Source organism: Pelodiscus sinensis, chromosome 6 (assembly GCF_049634645.1).
Source record: "Pelodiscus sinensis isolate JC-2024 chromosome 6, ASM4963464v1, whole genome shotgun sequence".
Lineage (NCBI taxonomy): Eukaryota > Metazoa > Chordata > Testudines > Trionychidae > Pelodiscus > Pelodiscus sinensis.
Window position 1 is genome coordinate 71,011,532 of NC_134716.1, and position 21,273 is coordinate 71,032,804.

General features: G+C 44.1%; 1 long non-coding RNA gene across 1 annotated transcript in view; it reads right to left on the minus strand.

Moving 5' to 3' along the window:
• Window positions 1–5,246: 5,246 nt before the first annotated feature.
• LOC106731678 (uncharacterized) overlaps window positions 5,247–21,273 on the minus strand; it is a 28,223-nt gene continuing 12,196 nt past the window's right edge. The window contains exon 3 of the long non-coding RNA XR_001367935.3: window positions 5,247–6,404. This is a non-coding gene — a long non-coding RNA (uncharacterized LOC106731678). The remainder of the gene's footprint in view (window positions 6,405–21,273) is intronic.

Below are 21,273 nucleotides of genomic sequence, written 5' to 3' on the forward strand. Positions count from 1 at the left end.
CTACACTGGCCCCTTTTCCGGAAGGGGCATGTAAATTTCACCAGTCGTCGTAGGGAAATCCGCGGGGGATTTAAATATCCCCCGCGGCATTTAAATAAAAATGTCCGCCGCTTTTTTCCGGCTTTTAAAAAAGCCAGAAAAGAGCGTCTAGACTGGCCCCGATCCTCCGGAAAAAGTGCCCTTTTCCGGAGGCTCTTATTCTTACTTTGAATAAGTAAGGCTCTTATTCTTTAAAGTAAGAATAAGAGCCTCCGGAAAAGGGCACTTTTTCCGGAGGATCGGGGCCAGTCTAGACGCTCTTTTCCGGCTTTTTTAAAAGCCGGAAAAAAGCGGCGGACATTTTTATTTAAATGCCACAGGGGATATTTAAATCCCCCGCGGATTTCCCTACGACGACTGCTGAAATTTACATGCCCCTTCCGGAAAAGGGGCCAGTGTAGACGTAGCCCTTTTGTGGGATGTCTTCAGTTGGATTAGGTGGGACTTGTATATTTGTGGGCTCTGAATCCTGGAACTATTCAATTGTTATCAGTTACTAACCAGTTCAGATTAGATGACAGGTTATTCAAGGTCTAAGAAAATTACTATAAACTAATTAGCAAAGAGTGGGATGGGATTACTATTGCTAGGCTAAGGGAAAAGGCAATTTTTAAAACATTAGCTAACTAAGCACTGTTTAAAAGTTATAAGTGTTGGGTACTAGCACCTTTAAAATCTTAGGAGTTGATTAGTACCATCTAACATTTTACAAGAGGCTTAAAAATACCATTTTTATTAATCTACACAAGGCTGAAAGCAAAGTGCTAAAGGACAGGAAGTGAACTTTCATAGCAGGAACGTTCTGATGTTTCCAAAATATGGTCTTCATACCCAGTTCCCAAGTTGTCTGAGAAGCAGCCTCTCCTTCCACCAACTTCCCAGTAGCTTGGGAGCAGGGCAGTGCCAGCAATTTGATTTCAGGGAGTATTTTTTGTTTCAGAAACTCTAGACCATTTCTGCTGCAGAACTTAATTTCCAGGACAGCTCTAATAATTAGCCAGTTAAAAAAAAAAGTCTAAGCCGGTTAATCCTGTTACATTCTTGCCCTGGGCGGTACCTTGCCACAGTGAGCTTCACAGAGCACCTTCATATGGCATAGAAAGTATTGCCTTTTATTAATGGAATTATTCACTAGATGAGCTTTAATAATAATTCCAAAAATGTGTGCAGGTGCCTGGAAAATGAGTACTCAGTTTCATGCGTTTTCTATTGAAGAACAATTCAGTAAAACCATTTTTCTGCTGGGATCTACCCAAGAAGCTAAATGTTTGAATTGCTACTATCATTTTTAAAGCACTTGAGGTGCACCCCAGGTCTATAGACACTTGGTCATTTTTTCACAAGGTTACTAGACAAATTTGCTATACCAGAAAAGGAAGTTGTTTCTCTTTAAAGTAACTGAAGTGTTTTCCAGTGCCTTGTCTTTATGAAATTAAAATCTGAGGCATGAGTGCTCAAAATTAGATTTATTTATTTGGCTAGCACCTTCCTCTGGGCCACATTGCTGCCTTTCATACTCCCCTACCTAAGGCCACAAAGGGGACATAGACCAACCAACCCTCTGTTCTTCCCTAATACAGCTTCTAACTGGGATTAGTCTGTAGTTGTGGGGAAAGCAGGGTAGGTTGAAGAATACATAGAAAGCACTCATCTGGAAGAGCTCCAGTTATTATACAGGTAAGTCACTTCCCTTTTGTCCATGTGCTTTTGTATATTCCAAATGTGGTAACTCACAAGCAGCAGGAAATAAACAGAGGCGGGACGTTGGAGACTGACAGCAGCACAGCTCTGCGAAGTCAAGCATCGGTTCAAGATGCTCAGCAAATATATGTATGGTCTATGTCAGTGGTCCCCAAGGTTTGGGGCTGCCGGGCGCCTGGGGGCGGGGCTGCTCACGTGCTGCGCGTACAGGGGCGGGGTCGCTCACAGGCCACGTGATTGGGGGCAGGGCCAAGCATGCACTGCATGCCCGAGGTCTGGGCTGCCCAGGTTCTGCGCGGCCGGGGCCGGCAAGGGCACGCACAGGGCCAAGGCCAGCACCAGGGCTGGCAAGGGCATGCACAGCGCGCCTGGGGGCGGGGCCAGCCCAGATTGCTCTGTGGGCCATGGGAACCACGGCTCTAAGGTGTCACAGGACTACTTGCTGATTTTAAAGTTACATGGCTATCCCTCAAACTCTACTGTAGAAAAGTTGCAAATTTAACTGTGAGGATAATTAACCAGTGCAATGTGAATGTAGTAGATTCTCCATCACAGAAGTCATTAAATCAAAACTGCATACCATTCTAAGAGATGTTACACCTCAAACACAAGTTACACCTTTGATGCAGAAGTTGCTGAGTTGAGATTCCAGGGGCTAGTAGCGAAAATCCAGCCCACCCACTACTTTGGTTTCCAGCCTAGGGACCTTATAGCAGTCAAGCTCTGCTCCATCCCTAATCTTGCTATTATTTCCACAGGCTGCTTTCTGTTCTATTGGTACCAGGCTTCTGCTGCATCACCCTTCTGGGCTAGGGTCCCAGGGCTTTGCTCTCCTCCATTAAAGAGCTGCTGGCTGCCACACTACCTAGTTTTATACCAGCCTGCCTGGGCTCCATCCTATCAAGCTTCTCTCTTGCTTCAGGTGTGTTCTATCAGGTTACTAGCATCCACCGAGCCACATTAACCATTTCCAGGCACACAGTTGCCAATACTAAGATGCTTTAAAGCAGTGGTCCCCAACACGGTGCCCACGGGCGCCATGGCACCCGCCGGGGCATTTGTGTGCCCGCCTAGCGCTGCCCCACTCGCACTGCTGCCGCGCCGCTTGTTGTTGATTTCAGCCCCTCCCCTCATCTATCCCCTTCCCTCCAGCCTCTTGTCTAATCTGCTTCACGAGGAGCTTGGACCCTGGCGTAGGCAGCACCCCACCCAGCGCTCTGCCTCGCTCCTGCTCCCAGGTGTTTGTACAGGGCTGCCAGCCAGCTGCACTACCACGCCAGCCCCTCCACGCTTCCACAGCACCCCCAGGAGCTGCTGGCCCCAGAATCCCTTGCAGCGGCTGCAGGCGAGCCCTGGCCTGGCGGCTCCTCTCTCTCCTCTTGCAGGGGAGGGGCTCCTGTGGCGCCCTGCTTCACATCGGGGAAAGGTGTGTACAGCTGCAGAGAAAGGGAAGTAGGGGGACCCGTGACACTTTCCACCTCTCCCCCAGAGTGCTCCGACATTTCTGCACATGCTGTGGGGAGGGGACAAGGATTTGGTGGGGAGAGGGAAAGGAGACGGAATTTGGTCATGGGGGGAGGTGGGAGAGAGGAGCAAACTGGGTCTGGTCGGGATCTGGTTTGGCTGGGAGGGAAGAGGGTACAGGGTGGATCAGGTGGGGGAGAGAAGAGGGGTAGACTGGGTCCAGTCACTGAGAGGTCGGGTTTGCCTGGGAGAGAAGGTGGAAATTGGGTTCCGTGCGTGCATTTGGGGGGGGAAGTCGGGATGTGTATGGAGGGGAGACAGGACGTAGGCTGGGTTTGGCCGGAGAGTGTGGTGGGAGTCAAAGAGAAAGTGGCGCTTTCCTCCTCAGTGCCTGTCCTGGGGGGGCGGCCAAAAAAAAGTTTTGCTTGGGGCAGCAAAACACCTAGAGCCAGCCCTAGCCCCACCCTCGGGTGCGCAGCCTATGTGCAGCCCCTCCCCTGGGTGGCCCTGTCCCCAGGTGGCCCAGACCCCACCCCCTGGTGGCCCAGCAGCCCTGCACAGTGCCCACCACCCAAAAAGGTTGGGGACCACTGCCTTAGGGTACGTCTACACTACAAAGTTAATTCGAACTAACACGTTAGTTCGAATTAACTTTGATAGGCGCTACACAAGCGCTCCACTAGTTCGAACTTAATTGGAACTAGCGGAGCGCTTAGTTCGAACTAGGTAAACCTCATTCCACGAGGACTAAGCCTAGTTCAAACTTACTCATTCGAATTAAGGGGTGTGTAGTCCCTTAATTCAAACTAGTGGGAGGCTAGCCCTCCCCAGCTTTCCCTGGTGGCCACTCTGGCCAACACCAGGAAAACTCTACTGCCCCCCTCCTGGCCCCGGACCCCTTAAAGAGGCACAGACTGGCTACGGTGCCCCTGCCAGCACCCAGCCAGCAGACCCTGCACCTGGCACGGCTTAAGCCAGCCACCCAATGCCCCCCAGCCCTCCCCCTCTTCCCGGGACCAGGCTGGTGGCTCCCGGGAGCTTGCCCGGGACAGGCAAGAGGCGGACACCCGCCTGGTCCAGTGCAGACATCGTGGACCTCGTCCACGACCTCTGCACTAGGCACAGGAAAGCGGCCGTCTAGGGCAGGATAGCTGCCAGCCTGGCCACCCAGGAGCAGGTTTGCATGAAAATCAAGGTGGTTCACTGAGACCCCCGACCCTGAGCTTAGAATGGCCGTACTGGGTCAGACCAAAGGTCCATCTAGCCCAGTAGCCTGTCTGCCAACAGCGGCCAACCCTAGGGACCCTGGAGGGGATGGACCATAGACAGTGACCAAGCCATTTGTCTCGTGCCATCCCTCTCCAGCCTTCCACAAACTTCCGGCAGGGACACCACTCCTACCCCCCTGGCTAATACCACTCCATGGACCCAACCTCCATGAATTGATCTCACTTCTCTTTAAACTCTGTTCTAGTTCTAGCCTTCACAGCCTGCTGCAGCAAGGAGTTCCACAGGTTGACTATTTGCTTTGTGAAGAAGAACTTTCTGTTATTAGTCTGAAGCCTGCTACCCATTCCTTTCCTTTGGTGTCCTCTAGTCCTTCTATTATGGGAACTAATGAAGAACTTTTCTGTATGCACCCTCTCCACCCAACTCCTGCTTTTAGAGACCTCTATCCTGTCTCCCCTCAGTCTCCTCTTTTCTAAGTTGAAAAGTCCCAGTCTCTTTAGCCTCTCTTCATATGGGACCTGTTCCAAACCCCTCATCATTGTAGTTGCCCTCCCCTCTCCCACCCTCTCTCTTCCCCTCTCCCACCTCCTTTTCCAAGTCTCCCCCAGTTTTGTTCAATAAAGAGAGATTCTATTTTTGAACACAATTGTCCTTTATTTTGTACATCAGGAAGGGGAGCTAGGGAGGAGTAAGTGGAAGGAGGTGAGGGAGGAATGGGGTACGAGCCCCCGATGGGGAGGACTGGGCTGGCTCTGTGGGCTTCTGGGGGTGGAACCTCTCCTGCAGCCCCCCAATTGCCCCCTCTTCCCAGACGGCTGCCTGCGGCAAGTGCAGCCGGTCTGATGGCTGAGTGCCGTGATGTGCCCAGTGTGGGTACTCTGGGCAATCCAAGCCAGGACTGCTTTGCAAACGGGGCACCCCTGAGAATTGTCTGTCCGGGGTAGGGGTCCGGTCCCTTTAAGCACAGCCCTCGGCTAGCCTGAGACAGCAGCTCCACGCTCTAAGTCGTCATCTGATGCCCTGCCGGCACTGCTTCCGGCCATCCTTAACCCCGGTTCAGGGTCCACTCTGTGTGGACATGCTAGTTTGAATTAGCAAAACGCTAATTCGAACTAATTTTTTAGTCTGGATGCGTTAGTTTGAATTAACTAATTCGAACTAAGTTAGTTCGAATTAGCGCTGTAGTGTAGATATTCCCTTAGAGACTAACATCTATTCTAGCATGAGCTTTTGTGGGTAAAACCCACTTCATCAGTTGCGCTGTCTAACTTAAGATTTCAGCCATTGGGCTCTCATTCTGCATTTTCCCACTAGAGCAAAGAGCTCTCAACTATCAGAGATCTTCTCCCTATGCAGGTACGAATAGACTCTCTTAGTCATCTTCTGGATAACTGAATAGAAGTCTGATTCAAGTGCTCATGGAAAGCAAGCACAGGCTACAATTACGAATACTGTCACAGGTGAGTTAGAGATGTTATGATTGTTTGGACAAATTCTGGGGGGAAAAAAATCAGGATAAACCTAGGGTTGATTTTTTTCCCCTTCATTAATGTTTCAGGGGAAAATAGATGTACTGCTTTCCAAGAAAACCCTCTCCATTGTTGTCCATGTCATAGGACTTGCATTTTGATTGGTTCAGATTATCTGTACAACAGTGTGAACATAGAGTGTAAAGTTAACAACTAAGTTAATTCATTTTGTGATAAGGAATAGAAAAGGGAAAGGAGGCCAAGTAACTTTCTGAATTGGCAGAAAGCTGAAGCAGAGACTGACTTTCATAGAAGTGACCTTCATTTATTGATGCAAATAAAACTGACCTCAAATGCTGTTATTTCAGTTAGAACAAATGGTAATGATCTTGCCTTATATAACACCCCTTCTCCAGAAGGGCTGAGTGCAAAATGAAACACAATGGAACTGCACGGACAACCACTTCCTTTAAGTAATGTGTATTGTCTTCAGAGGCCATCCTAAAAAAAAAAAAAAAAAAACAACCCTTTACTGAGTACACTTGTATTTCTCCACCTTTATGCGGTGACTTCTCTTGTTACCGCTCTGAATTATCAGCTTCTATGAGTAGATGCTTAAAGCAGGTTTCAGTCTAGAAATTTTTATGCCAGCACTAATATTTCAATAATGAATGAGATGATCCTTATGTACAAGGGTTGAACAGCATCCAGCATCATTACACAATAAGTTAGGCTTGAAATGGAAAAATCACTTTTCCAATTCAAACAGCAGGGTAAATATGAAGGGCCAGCATAGTTGCCTGCGTTTGAATTTGGCAAGGACATGGAGTTAATTCCAGAGTGGCTCCAGGTGGATGCTCTTATCTGGAATAAATGCCATCTTCCAAACTAGTTTCCATCCCTTTGGAAGTAGGTTAATCTATTTATTCTGAAATAAAAGCATCTACACATGGAGGCTGTGTCTATACTGGGCCACTTATTCCGGAAAAATCAGCCGCTTTTCCGGAATAAGCTGCAAGCTGTCTACACTGGCCCTTGAATTTCCGGAAAAGCAACGATGCTCTACTGTACAAAATCAGCCGCTATTCCAGAAAAACTATTCTGCTCCCGCTCGGGCATAAGTCCTTATTCCGGAACACTGTTCCGGAAAAAGGCCAGTGTAGACAGCCCAGTAGTCTTTTCTGGAAAAAAGCCCCGATCGCGAAAATGGCGATCGGGGCTCTTTTCCAGAAAAGCGTGTCTACATTGGCCACAGACTCTTTTCCGGAAAAAGGGCTTTTCCGGAAAAGCAGCCTGCCAGTGTAGATGCTCCTTTTCCGGAAAAACTGAAAACAGAATAGTATTCAGTTTTAAGCATTTCCGGAAATTCATGCCAGTGTAGACACAGCCGGAGTGAATAGCTGTTACACTTTGAATTTATACCCTTCCTTTTTCCAAATTAACTTTCATGTGTGCACAGCTCCGCACACGACTATTCTCAGGAAATAAGCCATGGAACTAAGGAGTGTGCAAACTCATTCACTTCCTGAAGACTGGCTTTACTGTTGGCTTTGAAACACTAACATGTTATAAGCTTCAACGTACACTCCTCTGCACTTGGTTATAGGGTTTCTTCTCCAGAGCTTGCCTTGTATCCTCTATAAAGTCACCCTGACCTCCCAAGTAATCAGTTTGGGATTAATGAACTACATTGATCCAGCTAAGCTTCAGCAACCTAAATCCAAGTATTAACTCCTCCTGGCAGGCAGGCCAGCAGAAGAACTCTACTACCATATTTCAGCCATTGTTTAATGGCCACGTGTGATAAAATCCTTGTTCTGTGTCACATCCAGAAAACTGCAGCACACACTGCTCTCTAGCCTTAAACTGAGCTGTTGGCTCAATACTTACTGAGAGGTGTGTCCACCTGCCGATCACAGCACAAACTCCATCAAGGGGAGAAGGGAGGGCAATACCACTTCGTGCAGCATCGCAATGTTTCTGATTCTCTGGTTTTAATTTCAACAAATAAGGAATATATAGATGTGTCTCCCCTTTCTTCTGTTTTCTCATCAATGGCTATTAGATAGCACGGGGAGGAATGGTGTCCCTTTGCTAGAAGCTGGGAATGAGTGACGGGATAGATCACTTGATTGCTTGTTCTCTTCTTCCCCTCTAGAGCACCTGGCTTTGGCCACTGTCTTATGTTCTTCACTTCTCATCCACGTCCTCTGTTAATTTAGTCATCTTTTCTGGCTTTTTTTCTCTTTTAGTTTTTAATCTGATGCTTCTCCTGAAAGAGCATTCTATTATTTAAACAAAAGTTACCCTCCTTCCTTCCTAAACTGGTAATTAAGTTTTATGATTTTCCCCTCAATAGTTTCTGACATCAGCAATAACTAACACCATCTACTTTTGACTTCTGGTGCCACAGGAGAAAACAAAGGACTTGTAGCAGGACTTGTCACAGCCAATTAATAATCAAAGTGACCTGTGTAGTCATCTTGTTTAGTTTTAGTACAGTGGTTGTATTGATTTAAAAGCAGTTTTATGTCACAGGTGACTGTAAACACTAGTAATTGCTCTGAAATAAAACAGACATCATCTATGCTTAATGGAATCAGATTTTTGGTTGCTTAACCTATGATGAAAGTGGTCGGTGTTTAAAAACAACTCCAAAATGTAAACCAGTCAGAAACCAGCTTTTGAACCTAGCACTTAGAAATGGCTTTTGTAAAGTCTAGACTAGTATCTCATCTCCAGTATTGGGCTGTTGGTATGATAGTGGAGTGTATGTAGAAAGAACCTGCTTGGTTGTGAAATGCTATACTAAGAAAGAAGCCTCTTTCAGAGAACTCGCACTCTATCAGATTCACAATTTTCCAGTAATTAAATCTTTGCTGGTCAATTCCAATATTACACTCTTTCTTTCCTGAATGATCCCCCTTAGAAGGGAATGAAGGGAGGAAAAGAGTACCTGAGAGAGATGAGAAAATGATACCAACTGAACTAAGAAGGGGCCCAACCACAAAAGAGAAGTGCAACAGAAGTCTTTCTTTTGCTCTGGTCCCCTTTCTTCCGTAGATTTGTCGCTTTCTTTTCTCTCTCCTTTAATAAATCAGTAGTGACTCATTAAACTACGGTTGCTATGCCTATGCCAGCTGGCCAAAACTAGACCCTTGACTTTAGCCTTAGCTTGTATTTGCTGAAAGTAAACATAAGCAACGTTACATATTTCTCCATGAGTTATCTAGGGAACAGAGAATAGCTCATTAACAGTTTTTAGAATGATTTAACTTTTCTTCTGGGATTACTGGTAAATTGTAAATCAACTGTTGGGTCACAAATGATAATGGGCAACCATCAAAATGTTCAATTCTCCTCAGCATCCCAAAGTTCAGCCTATTCCCGTCCAAAGCTTTACTGGCCAAGATCAGTCCTTTTTGAAAGATTTACAGATCGTGGTTGTGGCTGAGCCAAAATTGTTGCAAAATTACCTTTGATCCTGGTCAAATCCTGGAAGTGCTGAGGCTTGTGAAAATACAGTTTAAGCAACCAAAAAAAAATTGAGTTTTTCAAACTTCAAAACAGATCCATGGGTCAAATACTGAGTGAAAAATTAGATCAATTCTTTAACCAAGCCAGTTTCCCCACCCCTAATTATTGCCCATTTTCCTCTAATAGTGTTGTGGTGTTTGGGTGGCTTAATATTATGCATACATGCTGACAATGTTACATAGTCTGCCCTTTGTTCTGTCTGTTCTCTAATTCTTTCCACATAGGTATGTACTTTTGTGTCTTATCTGTTTGATTTGGACAGTGAAACTTAGGGAATCTTTATTTCTACCTGATTAAATTTATTCTTTTCAGTGTAACTTAACTCTCCTAGACCCTGAGATTCAGTCTCCCATGAAAGAGCAGCAGCTATTGATCTTTGAGATTTAATAAGTCACACAAGCGTGTGATCCATGTGCAAAGCATAAACTCTCTCCTTTTTTAAAAATCTGTATTATATCATCTTTTAAAATTAATTTAGATTCTGGATTGACAGCTTTTGAATTTGCGACTACAGAACATGAAAAGCTTCCTCTGAAACTAATGATGTTTTAGGCAGTGACCCAGTGCTTGTTTGGAAGAACTTCCAAAGTATATGAATGCTCTGAAAAGAAAACAGGTCAGACTGACTTTGAAGATATACTATGGGGTTTGAGATCAAGCTCAGTCTTAGTATGGCTTCCAGAATTCCATGCCAAGTTGTAATGGTTGCCATTGCTAGACTTAGGAAGCGGATGGTCCTGAGGTTAATAGGTTTGCTCAGACTTTTTTTTTTTTTTTATAAACACACTGTATTGGCTCAGAGGGAATAATGCCACAATGCAATCATCAACAGCTCCACTCCTGCGCCACTTTCAAAGACCAAGTAGTGACCAAGCCTGATCCTGTCTGAGCTAATGAAATGTCAGAATCACAGCCAGAGACTGCATGGCCACAGGTTTACCTGCAAGTTTATAATTAGCTGTAGCCATTGATGATTTATACCAAATAAATCATGAGTTACAAACAGATGCTGGAACAGCATCACACAATTAGCAAGATGTGCAGTTTGCTGCAAGTTAGAGGCACTGAGCAATACCACAGAGAGAATGGGATTCCTGTAGATGTCCGGAAGCTTCTCTTTCATATTTCAGCAAAGCCAAAACCAGGAACTGAGGCACTTAAGAAAAGCAAATAGTGGTGGATGTCTCCAGCTTTGGCCACCACCTAGGGAGGGTGACTGGTTGATGATTGTCAACAAACTAGAAATGCAGCTCTTTAAATGCAAAGAATCACAGCAGAAATAAGGGAAGTTAATTATACGTACTTGAACAAGTAGCTTACGAAGATGCTTACAAAGACGTAGCTTTATATGGGTGTTCATCCCTTGAAATCCAATAAATGTAACTGAACAAGTGGGTGTAAGACAGGAAAGTCTGCTTGTAATGAGCAAAAAGGCAAGTTACTACGTGTGGCTGAAACTTGTTCTGTGCCCATCTTCCTGAAGTCTTCAGCAATTATGATTGCTCTGTTGCTCTCATATGATTACAGATTATATTTGGCTTGTAGCTCTAAATAGCCGTTTACTTATCTGCTACTAAACTAGACTGGGAGCTACCCCTATATCCCCCGCATGGGCCTGTCCTGAAGGAGAGACCTCCAGTTACGTGAGATAATTGGGTGATGATGAGATACAAACAAATGAGAACACTTTTTCTTGTGATGCTGTCTCTTCAAAACTTGCATCCCATGAGCCTTTTTCTGAGGTGCCTGTCACTTTGATATCAACATGTCAGGATTGGGAGCCACAAAGGGATTTAAGTGTTGCAATGCTAAACATGGCACCAAGCTTTTCAATGCACAGAGAATGACAGGAACCAACACTGCTGTCTAAAGAGCCTGAGCCAGGCCCCCTATACTAAGAATGGTGAGCGAGAGGTGCCTTGGAATATGTTCTACAAAAGCCAGCATGCTCGGCCAGGGAGCTGCCTAAGCTAGCCAGTGGGAGATGCCATTGAGAGGTGTGTGAGACCCACCCCACTATGAGAGAATGGCTTCCCGCTAGCCTGTATTCATACTCTCTCTGCTTGGCAATTCCATAAACAGCAACTTGCTGTCTGTATCAGGTGTCTTTTGAGCCAAAGTAATTTCTTGACCACTGAGTTAGGTGCCTTCACTTAACACAGAAGAGGAGAAGGCAGGGCCTGGAGAGAGTGGGGGAAAAGGAAAGAGGTCTGAAGAAGGGTCTCCCACCTCACAGGAGAGTGCTCTCAGCACTGGATGATGGGTTAGTTTCATTTGGTCCTTTTTCAGCCTCTCCTGTTGGAACTCTCTCTCTCTCTCTCTTTCAAGCATGAAAGAGGGATTGGTACAGGGGGAGTAAACTACCTCCATGAGTCTCCCAGCCACTGAACTACAGAGTCATGCTCATTTAAATATTTAGCCACAGTGGAACCTCTCCTACAGGAGGAAGGCTGAGGGAGGCTCATGGCACAATATTCCATAGTTCATAGGGCAGCCTCTTTAGAAGCAGGAAATCTAAGCCCCAGTCCTGTTGATGACCTCTGAGCACAGGCATTCAGCTGTCAAGCCATATGCAATCTTCCCCGGTTTGTGGATTGCTCTGGGGAAGAGTGTATGCTCAAAAGCAGAAACATAAGCTCTTAGGGAATGTTCACCCTGAAAATTTAGGTACCAAGTCAGTTTAGATACATTCAAGATGTGGGGGGATGGTTGTAGTTTGTAGAAGAGGCAAAACTGGGACTGACGTGCTTAAGTAGATGTGGGGATGTCCACAAGAATTCAAGGCTTTGTCTTGTAGCCGAAACTGAGACACTAAGCTAATAAGTGCTTCTTACATACCTCGAGGCTGATTCAGCGCAACACTTAGGTCTTTCCTTATACCCAATCTATTGAAACTGCTCTCTAAAATGATTAATAATGAGTACAAATCTGTTCAGGGAAATAAAATTCCCTGTGTAGCCACCCCATTGAAGGTTGTGTGTCGTATCATCCTCATGCCTTTGAAATTTGCTGTGTCCTACTAAAATGCCTCTGGCCCCTAAGGGGACAATCTGCCTCAGCATGCAAAGGGTTATTATGCCTCTCACAAAACTGCTAACTTTTAAAAAGATTCCTTCTATTACACAAAGTTGGAGAAGCAAAAAAATCTGATGTACTAGACAATGCTGTGTGTGTGATTATACAAGATTAAAAATAAGGTGCACAGATTAGATGTGTATCATACATTAAGTATCTCACTATAAATTGTCAAGACTACAAGCTAAATATGAGTCAACATTGAGACATGGTTGGGATGGGGGGGGGGAAGCAAACCTGATTCTTGGATGCATGAACAGGAATGTTGTGAGCAGGACATGAGAAGTCATGCTTTCACTCCACTCTGAACTGGTCAGCCCTCAATTGGAGTATTGTGTCCAGTTCTGGGCACCACATTTCAAGAAAGATGTGGAGAAACTGGAGAAGGTCCAGAGAAAAGCAGCACAAATGATTGAAGGTCTAGAAAACATGAGCTGTGAGGGAAGACTGAAGGAATTGGGCTTGTTTAGTTTACAAAAAAGAGAAGACTGCGAGGGGACATGACAGTGGTTTTTAGGTATCTAAAAAGGGTGTCACAGGGAAGGGGGAATTGTTCTCCTTGGCCTCTGAGGATAGGATAAGAAGCAATGGGCTTAAACTTCAGTAAGGGAGGTTTAGGTTGGACATTGGGAAAAGTCCTAACTGTCAGGGTGGTCAGTCTTTGCCTTGAAGATTCTATGCCAGGGGCCAGGAGGTGAGTGACACTAGAGCAGACTTTGTGGGTAGAAAGAAATGTCAGGCCCCATAGCCACCTGATGGAAGATTGCTCTGTGCCTCCACAGTTGTGCCAGGGGGAGGGACCCCAAATTTTTAGCATGGTTAATTTGGGGGGCTGTCAGGCATCAGAGGGGATTTAAAACAATATGGTTTCTCCAAATCATGCAAACCAATTTTGAGCATGGCTGAGTGTTCATTCCTCGTCAGTTAAATTGTCAATGCAATTTTCAGTATTGCGCCCTGGTTCGTCTACTCCAGTTATAACAACTATATTTACAGACAGCACTAGAGGGAGATAGATAGTGGTGGCACATCTCTGACAATGACTCAGGGAGCAACTTCTTTTTGGTGGTGCTCATTTAAACTGCTTTTAGTCACAGAATCACAGACTACTGGGACTGGAAGGGACCTCAAGAGATCAAGTCCAGTCCCCTTCCCTCGTGACAGGAAAAAGCATCATCTAGATCATCCCTGACAGATGTCTATCTAACCTGTTCTTAAATATCTCCAGAGATGGAGATTCCACAACCCCCCTTCTTCCCCCAGGCAACTTATTCCAGTGTTTAATCACCCTGACAGGCAGGAAGTTTTTCCTAATGCCCAACCTAAACCGCCCTTGCTGCAATTTAAGCTGATTGCTTCTTGTTCTGTCCTCCGAGGCCAAGGAAAACAATTTTTCTCTCTCCTCCTTATAACACCCTTTTAGATACTTGAAAATTGCTATCATGTTAGTCAGTTAAAGGCCTGGTGACTTACAAGCCAGCTATAAGCAGGCACTAAAAATTTGACACAAACCTGGTTGGCCGGCAGCTGCACATAGTTCAAGTTTTCTGGTTAACCCCAAAAAAGAGAGGCTGCCTAAGCATATTGTATCCCAATGAAATGTCACGAGGAATTTAGACCAGCTGCATGTAATTACCTAACTCTGGTACCAGCACCAAATTCTAAGTTAACTGATGCAAAAATGTGAGGTCATTCTTAATGGCCACAAGATGGTCCAGGACATTCGTTTTACATGGTACTTCCAGCAGCAAAGTAGCCCCATAAAAACATGATCAGTCAGTACTCACAAAGAAATGCCCCACTTTCTATATCACCTGGGATCTTCCTAGAAATCTTCCACCCAAGCATTGGATGCAGCTTAGCCGCTGTCTATTTTTAAAGGTTTAGTGAGCTACCTGTATTACTAGTGGCTCCCTTTGTTGCTTGCTTTTAGTAAATGTTTTTGATTGACTAAAAAACAACTGCAGAGAGCAAAACATCAAAAAAAAAAAAACAGCTGACTCAATGGTGAATGTTAAGCTCTGACTGGGGAAGCCACTCCAGCAGTGGTGGATGGACTGCCATTCCACTGGGGCAGCAGTACTGTCCCAAAAACCCTTCTGTATTTTTGTTAGCCTTGGTATTTTTACTGCACGAGAAAGGCACATGTATGTCACATTTGCGTGTATGTGCTTGTATCGCTTGGTAGCCCCATTTAGAGCTGCATTGAGATTTACACTTGAAACTGAAATCTGTTTCTCACTCTGATTAAACAGCATGCCTACATTTGATAGAATAACTCGTCACAAGGGTTCTCTATACATTTTTTTTCTGATCACATCTCAGACCTAGGCCATTTTTGAAATTTTAAAATTAAACTGTCACCTTATCCAGTAATTCTACTTTGACCTACACAAACATTTGCCCCCAGGACTGCTCAGTTTTATCAGCCCTGGCTGTTTTCTGATGCTCGCAGCCTAATTGACTCTCCAGATGCCCTCTGCAACAGCCTAAGATGAAGAAGATAACCAGAGGCAAGGGAGGGTCAGCAGAGTGAACTGGCCAAGCAGGAGTGGTGGAAGAGGTTGAGCTGCCCACTAAGCAAGGCACACTCAAGTGAAGGCAGAGTCTTAGAACAGAGGACCTGGTCTGAGGAGAAGCTTGTTGGCAGCAGATTGAGGCACTGACTCCTGAAGAGCTCTACTAGCACCAGGGAATATTTCAGAGAACAGCTTCAATATGGAGCCGTTCAAATTCCTATGGCTCATTGGCAAACACTCCACCATTGCATGCCTCAGCTCTGTCCCACCAGGTAGCAGCACCACAGGAGCCATGCTGAGACACCAGTGGGCCTCCTCACCCTCATTTTAAGGCTAAATAACTGCTCTAGCCGTTTCTCTCCAATACATTGTACCTAAAAGGAGCCCAAAGAGAGAGGAATGGCATGTTAAATCCAGCCAATAGATTTTTTCTGTTTGAGATCTAGTCAGGCATAGTGCTACTACATCATCTGTATGGACCTGCACCTGTGAGATGCTACAACTGCTGCCATCATTTGGAATTGTGGACATGTAATAACTTGTGGGATAAGACAGACAGACTGACAGACATTAGGGGGTGGAGGACAGGAGACAAGTTTTCACTTTAAAAAGATGTTAAATACTATTGTATTTTGCAAGCCGCAGCCTCAGAAACCATGAGCTATCACCTCCTCTTCCTCCTTTAGGCTCTGTGCTATCTGAGTTACCTGGACACCTGTTCAGACAGGATGTGTCTAGTGGCAACCATGTAATATAAACATCCGGATTTGTCATCTAATAAAGAACTTTATAAGTTGCTGTTTGGCCTCTGCTTCCTTACACAGGCAATGGCAATAATTACTTTAGCAGGTAGTAGTGTCACCTCCTTTGAAAGATGCAGCATGAAGTGCTTAACTCTGTTTTATATTGAAGTTTTGTCTGAAACTGTGGGTGGTGTACTACAATTTTCACTTACAATTAGTAAGATTTATACTAGTGGATCCATGGCTTCTTGTGCAAGCAAATACTTGTCCAGGTGTGTATGAGTGGCAGAGTCAGCCCCTTTGAATTTATTTTAAAATGGTCAGAACTGAGAAGTCAAATTTTATTCATGAAATAATTTTGGCCAACTGGTGTTACTGCTAACAGGAAAGTAATTGCTATTGAAAAGTTGTAGCTGTGTCAGTTCTGCTAATTAAATGCATCAGCTAGGTTTATTTTTTGCATCTGCTCTTCTCAATTAAAAAGGATTTAAAATCATTCCACTTCTATTTTAAAATGTATTAATAGAGTCCTGTAGGCTTCATGCCATCTTACAAATACTTAAGACAAGATCCCTACCCTGCCCTGAAGAAGTTATTATCTAAATTAGATGGCACAAGCAAAAATCTTTGTCCTCCCAACTCTAATTACAGACTATGGAGGGAAGCCTGGATCAGTTAAAATAATTCTTCTGTGGTTCAAAACTCAAATTCTCATTTACATTTCTCTGTTTCACTTTAGACCAACACCCTGCTAAGAGTAGAGTAAGTGATACAGTTTGTCATAGCAGCAAAGAATCAAAGTTCTGACTCAGTTGTTTAACCATAAGCTTCAAAATCCTAACTTGCACAAGACTTATGCGTGTATACTTGGTGCTCTGAGCAATACACCCAAATATAAAAACTGTGATGCAGTAATCAAAAGAGGAATCACTGTGATCTGCATGTGATTTACATTTTCTCAGTCTTTTCCTCTTGATGGCCCTTCCTCATATTCTCTTCATTTAATTCTCTCTTCTTTCTTTGAAGTTTGAAAGCTCAGGGCCTGATTTTTCTCTTGCCAGTTTTTTACCAGAGTAACCCGACTGATTTCAATGGTTGGTGGACACGAATACCTATGTAAGTAAAAGGAAAGCCCTATTTATTTGGGAGTACTGTAGTAAGTTAGAAGATTGAATACATTCATAAAAGAACCTCAACTGTAAGAACAATTGAGCAGGATCACTAGCGCCAAGAAGTTACTTTTTTTTTTTCCAGTGGGATTATAAAGGTAAAAAGAAATACATTTAAGTCCACACAGCAGATGACTGAGCAGCATCTCTGCTGTAGTATGAGTCAAAGAGACAAACACTTGAGCAATGAGGGACAATGACAGCTGAAGAAATACAAATACGGGAAATCTACTCAGCTATGCAAACATACAATAGGATCACAGGGGAAAACATTACTAATGAAAGCCACAGTTAAGTTGAAGATACTGGACCAAATTCATTAGTGATGTCACCCCTCTGAAGTCCCTGTTCTTATACCAAAGCTGAATTTGGTCTCCTGTCTTGTTCAGCATGACCAAGACCAATCAATGGCTTCTCAGCCTATTAGGAAACTGCAATGAGACACAGAGTCTTTTTTTAAAAAGACCATAGAGATTGTTATCATGCTGAGCAAACACACACAAAGCTCCCTTACCAGAAACCACTGCAAAGCCACTGTTCACGAAGGCAGAGCTCCAAATTCATTTGGGAGGAAGGATGCCAATCTTGTGTTTAAGGCTTGACTAAGAGACAGAAGTTTAGGAGGCTGTATCTGCTCTACCACAGAGTTCCAGTGTGGCCTTTGGTAACTCTCTCAATCTCAGTTCTTCCCTCTGTGACATAGGGATAATAATGCTTCCTACCTAAGAGAAATGTAGTGAGGTACCCAAACCAAGTACTGTAAAAATCCATAAAGATACAATACAGACACAGGGTTTGACTATAGTTATGGTAAATAAAATTTAGGCTAGGAAAACACTGAGGTTATCTGATGTTGTCTCATGGAAGGGATGAAGCAGTTTTCCTAAAGAGAAGCAGCAGACTTTTACCCATCCCATGGTGCTTCCGAAGCTTTGGATCTTGCATACATTTGGAACATCAGCACTTTAAAGTGAGGACTCCTGATATGCCTTTGGCTTTACCTACCCAATGTCTAATTCAGTACATCAAGATGACCTGTGAAGAACAGGTGCTGAGTGTGTGCTTTTTAAAATACATTATGACTGAGAAAGAATAAATACCGGGGACGTTAAATGTTCCTAAATATTTTTACCTTATGAATATCAAGACTTTTCACCCCTACTTTTTGCTGGTAGTCTCCTTTAGTACAATGGTTCTCAACCTTTTTGATACCTGGACCAGCTTGCTGCCTTCTTAAACCACATGAGGGAGATCTCAGGGACTGACACTGGTCAACGGACCAGTTGTTGAGAAACACTGTGGTAGAGGTCTCAGACAGGTGGAATGGGACATGTTCAGGCTTTTTAAGTATATCAGGGAAAATCAAAGCCAAGGATTTGAACAGAACAGAAATCCCATCTCATGTAATCAGATCTCACTTTTCCAGAATCTGCATGAATAAGGATAGACAAGATCCGATCTCAGGGACTAGCCACTGTGTCAGCTGTCTACCTGTTACTCTTGAAGTCAGCAGATGAGGATCCCTAGTGCCCAACAGAAAACAAGCCCAAGTAGAAAGTAACCTTAAGACAAATCATTCTTTATATTATTGTAAAGAAGCAATAAAGGGCACAAGCATTCACAGGTCATCTTTTAAAAGTTACAGGTACAAGTACTTTAAGGATACACATTTGCCACAGTGAAGGGGATTTGGTTGGCTCCAGCATGGCCACTTTATTATCCCTGTTCTTTCACCTAAGTGCCACGGACACCTGACATGCCTACACCCTGCTAGAGATTCCTCACCTCTTACTGATACACTCCCTGCTGAGCCAAAGCATCACACCTCCCATTTAATTACATCTTGTGTAATTCGGTGCTGGGTCCTGCAGCTAGAAGGGGACCAGTATGCACCCAACTTTTCCTTCCTAAAATAGAGGCTGTGGGTGTGCACACTATGAGAAAAACTTTCTGCTATTAATTATGCTGTCCCCGATGGGCACCCCTAAGAAAAATCCCTTAACTTCCAAGCAATAAATATCTCTAACAGGACCCCCTGTCCTAGCTGCTGAGTCTTCATATATACTCCAGTTAGCAAGGATCCCTTCCAAGCCCTTCTTCCAGCCCTAGGATGGCAGACAAGATTATCACTACGGTCCCTGCACCTTAGAATCTATTAACCCTCTTATACCAAGTTCAATCTGGTCTCACTGTTCCCAGTTGGGAAATCCTCCCAGGAGATACATCCCCTGTTTCCCTGGAGCAATCTTCTGCTACACTTGTCCTTCTCTCTCTCACACACACACTTCAAAGGGCTGGGCCCTCTGAGGTAAGGGTGGGGGAAATGGATGTAGTGTCTCCTACCTCTTTCCTCTATTAAAAGGTCTAAGAGGGACAAATAAACCCTAATTGTGTAGTGGTCAATTTGACCATGTAGGGCTTGAAGCAATGCCCATGACAATCAAGAAGATGCTTTCTACTGGTGTCAGTGAGTGCTGGATCAGACATTTAATCAGCTATATTTAATGTAATTGATTTCAGAAATATCACAGCTTCACTGTAGCTGAGTTGCTCCTTTTTCTAATTCTCTCGTTAGATGTGAAACATTTGTTAGGGCCATTTGACCTACATAATGCCAATTACATAATGCATGGAAATGGATGAGATCTCGAAAGGGGCTGGCTCAGTATAAGTGAAGCATTTACACTGTTTTACTGAAAGTGAATTGGCGGTAAGACAGCACACATGCTAATATTTTTAACCAAAAAAACCTGAAAGTTATTTACTGATGTGATGCTGCTACCTGCTGGACAGCACGTATAACACCAGGACACCATTACACAGTAATGTCTATATGACAATACAGAAGTTGGCTTAGCTGACCAGGACAACAGTTTATTAATAGTCTCCTACCAAATAACAGGGCTTAATCCCGAGAGATGCTGAGCACTTGTCACTGTTGTTACTTGAAATATAAGGAGACTATAAACCTGAAGGACCCAATTCTGCTTTCATGCCATTGCAAATTAAGAGGAATGACAGAAAAGTCAATGAAAATACTCCAGTTTGAATCAGATTAATTCAAGAGAATCAGCTGCACATTGTTAGGAACTGTTCTGTTCTGGTTCCATCATCAGCTGTACCTCTGCTTATTTTTCAGTGTGCACATTAATAATTACAGCAGGAAGTGGCTCCTCAAAACAAAAACTTGCCTTAACTTTGACTCATCCCTCAAATTAAAATCAAAGCCAAATCTTTTTGGAGGTTTGCAAGTGACCAGGTTAACTCTTTCCCCTAACTCTTGCAGGGCTTTCACACAATATTATTATCTGTTGAGCTGCATTCATAGAATCATAGGACTGAAAGGGACCTCAAGAGGTCATCGAGTCCAGCTCCCCGCCCTCAAGGCAGGACCAAGCTCCGTCTACACCATCCCTGACAGATGTCTATCTAACCTGTTCTTAAATATCTCCAGAGAGGGAGATTCCACCACCTCCCTTGGCAATTTATTCCAATATTTGACCACCCTGACAGTTAGGAATTTTTTCCTAATGTCCAATCTAAACCTCCCCTGCTGCACTTTAAGCCCATTACTCCTTGTCCTGTCCTCAGAAACCAAGAGGAACAAATTTTCTCCTTCCTCCTTGTGACACCCTTTTAGATATTTGAAAACCGCTATCATGTCCCCCCTTAATCTTCTTTTTTCCAAACTAAACAAGCCCAGTTCATGAAGCCTGGCTTCATAGGTCATGTTCTCTAAACCTTTAATCATTCTTGTCGCTCTTCTCTGTACCCTTTCCAATTTCTCCACATCTTTCTTGAAATGTGGCGCCCAGAACTGGACACAGTACTCCAGCTGAGGCCTAACTAGTGCAGAGTAGAGCGGCAGAATGACTTCACGAGTTTTGCTTACAACACACCTGTTGATACAACCTAGAATCATATTTGCTTTTTTTGCAACAGCATCACACTGTTGACTCATATTCAACTTGTGGTCCACTATGACCCCTAGATCCCTTTCCACCATGCTCCTTCCTAGACAGTCGCTTCCCATCTTGTATGTATGGAACTGATTGTTCCTTCCTGAGTGGAGTACTTTGCATTTCTCTTTATTAAACCTCATCCTGTTTACCTCTGACCATTTCTCTAACTTGCTAAGGTCATTTTGAATTATGTCCCTATCCTCCAAAGAAGTCGCAACCCCACCCAGTTTGGTATCATCTGCAAACTTAATAAGCGTACTCTCTATCCCAATATCTACATCATTGATGAAGATATTGAACAGTACGGGTCCCAAAACAGACCCTTCTCCCCTGTCTGCCATGATTTTTCAAAGATCATAGAGGAG